We start from the raw sequence: 7,781 nt of genomic DNA on the forward strand, positions 1-7,781 counted from the left end.
TAGGATATAGATATGTATAATATGCACTTGTTTTCTAGTAAAATTTCAAAAAATTCAAAAATATAAATAAAAAAAAGTTTATGCTATACACTTAGGAATATCGGTATTGTTCTTTCTCTATGCTCTTAATAATTTAGAAGTCTCATATAGTGTTGCATTAGAATAATTGTTAGAAACTTAGGTTAATATGTAGGTAATAATCTTTGCATTTATCTATAAATATATTACATGAGTATCTATGATTGTTAGCAGTAAGTTTCTGAAATCTAGGCTAGAGTACTTATTCTACAAATCCTGTGAGAATATAGCCTAAAGCCTTATATGAGTGAAACATTTGAGAAATGACACAAGGGAGAAGTAAAATCCGGATAGAGAAATCACACGTCCACTTGCTTGATCACTATGCCATATCCTAAGCGAGAATTTAGGCCATATTTGGATCGATATAGCCAGAAATTGAATTATTAAACGCTAGTCGCCCCTCTGAGCCTTTCTTTAGCCTTCCATAAACCACAATTCCTTTACCCTGTTACAAAAACAAAACAAAATAAAAAAATTCAACTTACCCAATCTAGAATAAGTCTGAGAATAGAATGAGTGAAGAAAGAAGAAGAGAAAACCCGTAAACAAAAAAAATTAGTTAGTTGCTTCAGAAAAAGAAAAGAAGTTTACATCCAAGGAAAAGAAAAAGAAAAATAGAACTAAATAAAAACTCCAAAAATAGAATAAAAGGGAGTCAAAAGCCAAAGAAAAGAAAAAGAAAAATATGGCTAAGGATGGAAACAAAGTATAGAAGCAAAAGGAAATAACAAGGTTTTCTCTAAGTTACATAATATGAAGACTCTATTATCTCAGACTTGTCCTTTTGAATATCCATTTCCTTCCTTCTTAAACCATCTCCTAATCCCCGTAACACCTAATAAAGACCTCTAGCTTAATTAGGAATAGGTTAGTGTGATAGTAAGTGGCAGATGCGTTTAATCGACTCCGGCTTCCTTGTTTGTCATTGAGGTTGTAAGGTCAAGTGTGCCCATCTAGCAAGACCGAGTAAATAAACTTGAGTGGAAAAATCGAGTGTTGTATCTTGACTATTATTGTGAGAACCTACTTAAGGACGCTTATTCGAGTTTCCGAAAACGACACTGTTAATGCATTTCATAGTATTACTCATTGTATATATGTTTTATTAAGTAGATGATCGATTATTATGCATATATTAACTTAGGTTTCGACTTGATTATTCTATATTCATTGCTAGTGAGATGTATAGTTAATTTAGAGCATGAATAAGGAAACAATAGTTTTATTTCTTAGTCGTTGTAGTATAGATGAAGTTTGTGAGTACCTTCACTGGAAAACTCTCACGAGGCTACAACTCGTCCACTAGGGAATTCCTAGTGGTTTAAGGCCTTGTTGCATATGGTCAATGCAATCGCACTCAGCGAAACGAGATTAGTTAGAACTCCATTTTTGGTCACTTATTCTAATTTCTCATATTTGCTTGAGGACAAGCAAAATGCTGTTTGGGGGTGGTTTGATAAGAGCCCAAAACTGTAGTTTTAACCCCTTAACAATCGTACTTTTAGACCAATTATGTGAATAATAAGTAAGAGTTAATACTGATTACGTGTTTTTATTCATTTCAGGCTTCAAAGTCCATTATGTGCAGAAATGTGCCACTTTAGCGAGATAAATGAGCAAAGGTCAGTTGCTAAGGAGTTCTGTGATTAAAGGCCAATTTTCAAGAGGACAAAGCCTCTGTAAAGCCCGGTCAAAAGATGAAAAGTCAAAGTCCACGCGGGCAGAAACAGTGCACAAAGTCAGCAGAACTTCCGAAGACCATATCTTTGGACTCAGACCTCGGAATTGGGCCTACCTTACGTCAAAATGACCGGCTCAGAAAGAGCTTTCCAATGGTATAAGCCTTGACCCAATCAGAGGAGTAAAAGTGGACGAAAAGTTTGTCAAAGCCAACTCCAACTAAAAAGGCCTTTTTGGACTGAAAGAATTGGGTTTTGGGCCTGATTCTCTAGCCCAAAACATGGCTCCAAGCCCATGCACGATTTTGGATCTGAAACATATAAAAACAAAGAAAAGCTTAGTTCTTAAGTTATCTAGTTATATTTAGAAAACTAGTTCCTTGTAATGGTAGCTAGGGTTAGATTAGAATAGCTTATAGATCTAGTTTTAATGGTTTTTAATTAAGTTTAGTTTCATTTTCATTCCGTGTTTTAGATTAAACCTTTAAAATATTGTTATTCATTTGATTAGATTAAATAAAAAGTTTATTATTATTCAATTCGTTTTATGTCATTACATTTATAGATCTAGTTTAATTTCTTGTTGATATCATTTCTTAATTATTAATTAGATTTCAATTATTGTTTAGATAACTTAGTAAAGTTAGAATCTTGATATTATGTTTAGTTGAGATTCTTATGGAAATGATTGCGGAATGATTCTCGGTTAAACCTCTATTAGAGGGGGTTGAGAAGCCTTGATGAAAGCTTGATTCCGATTATCGTAGAATCGTCGTAATTTCTATTCCACTCTAGAAACGATTAATTCACCATGAGAATGGGCTTAATCGTTCACATGCTAGTTATGAATTGGTAGAAGTGTCATGTGTAATTAGGGATTAGGAAGAACCAATTGTTAGCGTAGCGATTCAATTCGATTACGATTATTATTCGTTAGTAAGTTAAGTTGAGTTAAGGTGGAATCAATCCCCCCTAATTCCTTATCATAGAATTAACGCAGCATTCAGTAGTTAATTAGTCGTATCTGTTGGGTAGTTGCATCGTAGTTTATAATTCGTAAATCTCTCATTAGACTTTAGTTAAGATTATTTATACTTAGAGAACATTACTATGTGAAAGAACTAGGAGTGGAACGAACTTCCTACTCCACTATATCTGTTCAATAGATAGAGAGTAGAACAATCTTTGATAAACTAGTCACGCAATTTCGTATAGTTTTGCTTACGTTTTGAGTTTTATCGTTCATTTCGTAGGTAAAACTATTATTTTTACGTTTATCAGCTGATAAGGCTTTTCATGGTCTAACCCATGAAAAATGGATAACAAATTAAATATATTTGAGGGGATTCAGAAATTCCCCATTGGGTCTGATAGAACGATGCAAGATTTAGGGCTATCGTTCAAGACTTTGTAAAAGTCAGAGAGAGGAGACTCTCTTTCTTCAGCCATTACTTCAGGTGGTTTGTGTGGTATATTAGCTAGAGGTGTAGTGGGTGGTATACTAGAAAGACGTGTTTGTTTACGTTGCCAGTCGATTACGTTAGACGTTTTTCTTCGGCCTAACCTTAATCTCATGTGAGGCTAAGCCAATCTTAATGAAATACAACAACATTCCAAAAAATCCTGATATGCTAGTATGAACCTCTAACAGGAGATGTGAGGTGTGGAAGAAAAGAGTACTTGAATGCCTCCTTGCTTCGCTTATGAATAGCGTCTTGTTTACGCGTACTCAGTGTGTATAACAAGTTAAAACACTGAAAACTATGAAGAAATGGAAATTTGAAACAAACTTGTGGAAATCTGGCATTTTTAATGTAGTGCAGGCGTCGGTCGCTCGAATAGGCCTAAGTAGGACCGCGTAGCCGTGTTCGAAAGCCGGAGTTCCAGTTCCTTGGGCAATGTATGCATCTAATTTAGCCTTGGTAGGGCACGGTAGCTTCGAGGGGAAAACCTCGAGGTCCGTGCACTTCAAGCTGGGGTGCTTCAGTGTTTTGATTTGGCAAAGCGCTGGTCGCTCAAAAAAGTGGAGTTCCAGCGCTTGGTGCGGTCGCACTCAATTTAGCCTACCTGTAGCGGGCTGGGTCGCTCCATGTAATTCTTTGAGAAAAAATTTCAGTGCTGAAACGGACAACCACAATGAGAATCAAACAAGGGTGGGTGGGTTATGGGACTTTGGAAAATTAACAATTCTAAAGAAAACAATGCTAAAGGCAACTAAGATGGCAGCGGCGCCATTTGGTAAACGTAAAATTGATAGTTTTACTAATAAATAAAGCGATGAAACTCTAAACGCAAGTAAAACTAAAACTGAACTATACTCGTAATTATCAAAGATTTCTACTCTCGATACTATTGAAGTAGAGTTGGAATAGAAGATTCGTTCCACTCCTAGTTCTTTAGCATTCAAGTTTCCTATGACTATCAATCCTACCAAAGTCAGTGAAAGTTTTACGAATTATACTATGAAATGCTATGGAATACTAATGTTTGAATCTAGAATAAGAATTAGGGGGGAATTGAATCCACCTTGAATCCAACTTAAGAAACCACCTTGATAAAAGCTTGATTGTGGTTAACGTAGAATAGTCATAATTTTCCATTCCAATCTAGAAAACAATTAGTTCACCATGAGAATGGGTTTGATTGTTTCACATGCTAGATGTTAGTTGGTAGAGATTACCATGAACAACTAGGGATTAGGAAGAACCAATTGTTATGCGAAAGCAGTTCAATTTGGATTACGACAAATCTTCGTTTGTTAATTAAGTCGAGTTAAGGTGGAATCAATCCCCCCTAATTCCTTATCATAGTATCAATTTAGCATTTCGTAGTTGAATTATCGTATCTTGTTAGCATAATTTGCATCGTAGTATAAATTCCATCATACTCTCATTGACTTTGGATAAACCGATAGTCGTTGAAAACATTGAATACTAAAGAATTAGGAGTGGAACGAATCTTCTACTCCAACTCTATTGCGATAGCACTTGAGAGTAGAAACTTTGATAAATTAGACACGAAAATAGTATTAGTTTTACTTGCGTTTGAGTTTCATCATTTATTCATGAGTAAAACTATTCATTTTCTTGTTACCAAATGGCGTCGCTGCCATCTTAGTTCCCTTTTGTATTGTTTTCTTTAGTATTGTTTGTCTTCCCAAAGTCCCACCCACCCTTGTTTGTTCTAACAGTGATTGTTGGTTTCAGAACTGAGTTTTTCCTCGCAGGAATACATGGAGTGCGACCGCGCCCTTGGTAGGCAAACTTCGAGCGCGACACGCGCCTAAAACAATGGACATCAGCCAAGGTTGAGCGCGACCGCTCCCATGGTAGGCAAAGTTCGAGCGCGACCCGCGCCCTCCTAAGGCTGAACCAGAACATTCCCCGCGCCCTACTCTGAACCGCCCGATTTCCACAAGTTAGTTCAAACTTCTATTACTTCAAATTATTCAGTGTTTCTAACTCGTTATACACACTAAGCACGCACATACAAGATGTTATTCATAAGCGAAGCAAGGAGGCATTCAGGTACTTCTTTCTTCCACACCTCGCATCTCCTGTTAGAGGTTTATACTAGCATATCAGGATTGTTTTAAGTGTTGTCGTGTTTAGTTAAGATTGGTCTTAGCCTTGATGAGATTAAGGTCAGGCCGAAGAAAAACGCCTAACGTAATCAACCGAAAACGTCAACAAACACGCCTTTCTAGTATACCACTCACTACACCTCTAACTAACATACCACATACCACACCTGATATAATGGCTGAAGAAAGAGAGTCTCCTCTCTCTGACTTTTACAAAGCCTTGAACGATAGCCCAAAATCATGCATTGTTCTATCAGACCCAGTGAGGGATTTCTGAATCCCCCCAAATATATTTAATTTGTTACCCGTTTTTCATGGATTAGACCATGAAAAACCTTATCAGCACATGCGTAGGATTGACCAAGTCCTTACTACATTCCACCATCCTACGGTTCGTGCTGAACAAATTAAACTGAGGGTGTTTCCTTTCACCTTAGCCGATAAGGCGGCTTCTTGGTTAACTACCCAAGCGCCTAATTCTGTGTACTCGTGGGCCAAACTTGTTCAACTATTTATGGAATATTTTTACCCACCACTGAAGATCGATGAAATGCTTTCCAAGATTCATTTCTTTCGACAGAATCCTCATGAATCATTTTTAGAGGCTTGGAATCGTTTCACCGATCTTCTTATAGAGTGTCCAAACCATAACCTCGTGAAAGACAAGTTAGTTCGTGCCTTTTTCAAGGGATTGTTATACCACAAAGAGGTGCTTGACATAATGAATGGGGGTAGTTTCCTCAGTAAAGGAGCCTCAGAGACTTATAAATTTTTAGAAGATCAGACAAAGCGTAATAATAACTAGGGGGTAGTGACGACATCTCCCATTTCGCTAGTTCTTCTACAACAGTTAAAGCCACCGGTATGTTTGAGATGAAACCCGATCCTGAAATAAAAACTTTAATCGAATCTCTCACCAAAAAGGTAGAGGCTATTTCTGTTCAAAAAAAGCCTATCCCCATCATGAATGTCAACTCCAATCTATGTAATTTCTGTTTGAGTCTTGAGCATCCCGACTCCTATTGTCCTTTCGCTTATGAACAACAAACATCACAACAAGATAATGTTTGCTCGATTAATAGTTATCATATTCCTAACGCCCCTTGGAGACAATATCCCAACTTCAGTTGGAGAAATAATCAACAAGTAACACCTCCAGTGTTTAATAATCAAAATGTTAGGCCAGCAAACAATTATAACCAAGCTCCACCACGACAAGGCCAAGGACAAGGTCAGGGTAATTATAATAATTACAACAACCAATCTCCACCACGACAAGGACAAGGTCAGGGTAATTAGAATAATTATAACAATAATAATTATAATGCAAATAGAGGTATCATTCTAGTAAATAATAACTATCAAAATCCACCCATTAATAATCAACGTGACATAGTTCCTGTCACACAACCTATAGCTAACACTCCTCCATAACCGGATCATTTCGACGCCTTTATGCAAACCCAACAACAGATTTTACAAGCCATACAACTTTCTTTACAACAGTTAGCATAAGAGAAAGTACAACCAAATGGTGTGTCCCCAGGTCAAGCAATACCTAATCCTAAAATAACAAACACAACCTTTGAGATAAAAGGTAATACTAGTACGGACAATGAAAACGTAGGTGAGCTAAATGTCATCACCACTCTCCGTTCTGGCAGAGTGGTTGATAACAACGTAACTATGCCTATAGTTACCTCACCAGTGGTCCCTACACCAGATATTATACTAGATACCGATGTAGAAACTAAAGATCCTACCCCTGTAGAGGTACCAGTTAAACCACAACCTAAGAAACAGAAAGCCAAGGTTAGACATCCAGTTGATCCATATGCTAAATATAGAAAGAAACCACCGTTTCCCTAGAGATTAGCTATGTTGAACAAGGATACAAATTACGATGAGATTAGGGAAGTTTTCAAAAATCTAACTATAAACCTTCCTTTTCTTGAAGCGATTAAAAAGTTACCTCACCACGCTAAGTTTCTTAAAGAGTTGTGCACTACTAGGCGTAAGACAAATATTCCTAAAGACGCCTTTCTAACTGAACAGTTTCTAACTTTATCAGAACATAATGGAATCGTTAAGTACAAGGACCCTGGTCGTCCTACTGTACAATACACCTTAGGAGATTCCCACACGACCACCGCTTTATTAGACCTGGGGGCAAGTGTGAACTTACTCCTGTATTATCTATACAAACAAATAGGTCTACAGGAGATGCAACCTACTAAAATGACGTTACAATTAGCAGATCGGTCTATTAAATATCCTAAGGGGGTGGTTGAAAACGTGCTTGTTAAGGTTCAGGATTTCTACCATCCTGCTGATTTTTTTATCATCGATATAGAAGTCACTAACGACTCTGTTCCGATCATTTTAGGGCGTCCTTTCCTGGCTACTGCCAACGCGCTCATAAACTGCAGCGATGGTTC

The sequence above is a fragment of the Coptis chinensis genome, chromosome 4 (assembly GCF_015680905.1).
Source record: "Coptis chinensis isolate HL-2020 chromosome 4, ASM1568090v1, whole genome shotgun sequence".
NCBI classification, from domain to species: Eukaryota; Viridiplantae; Streptophyta; class Magnoliopsida; order Ranunculales; family Ranunculaceae; genus Coptis; species Coptis chinensis.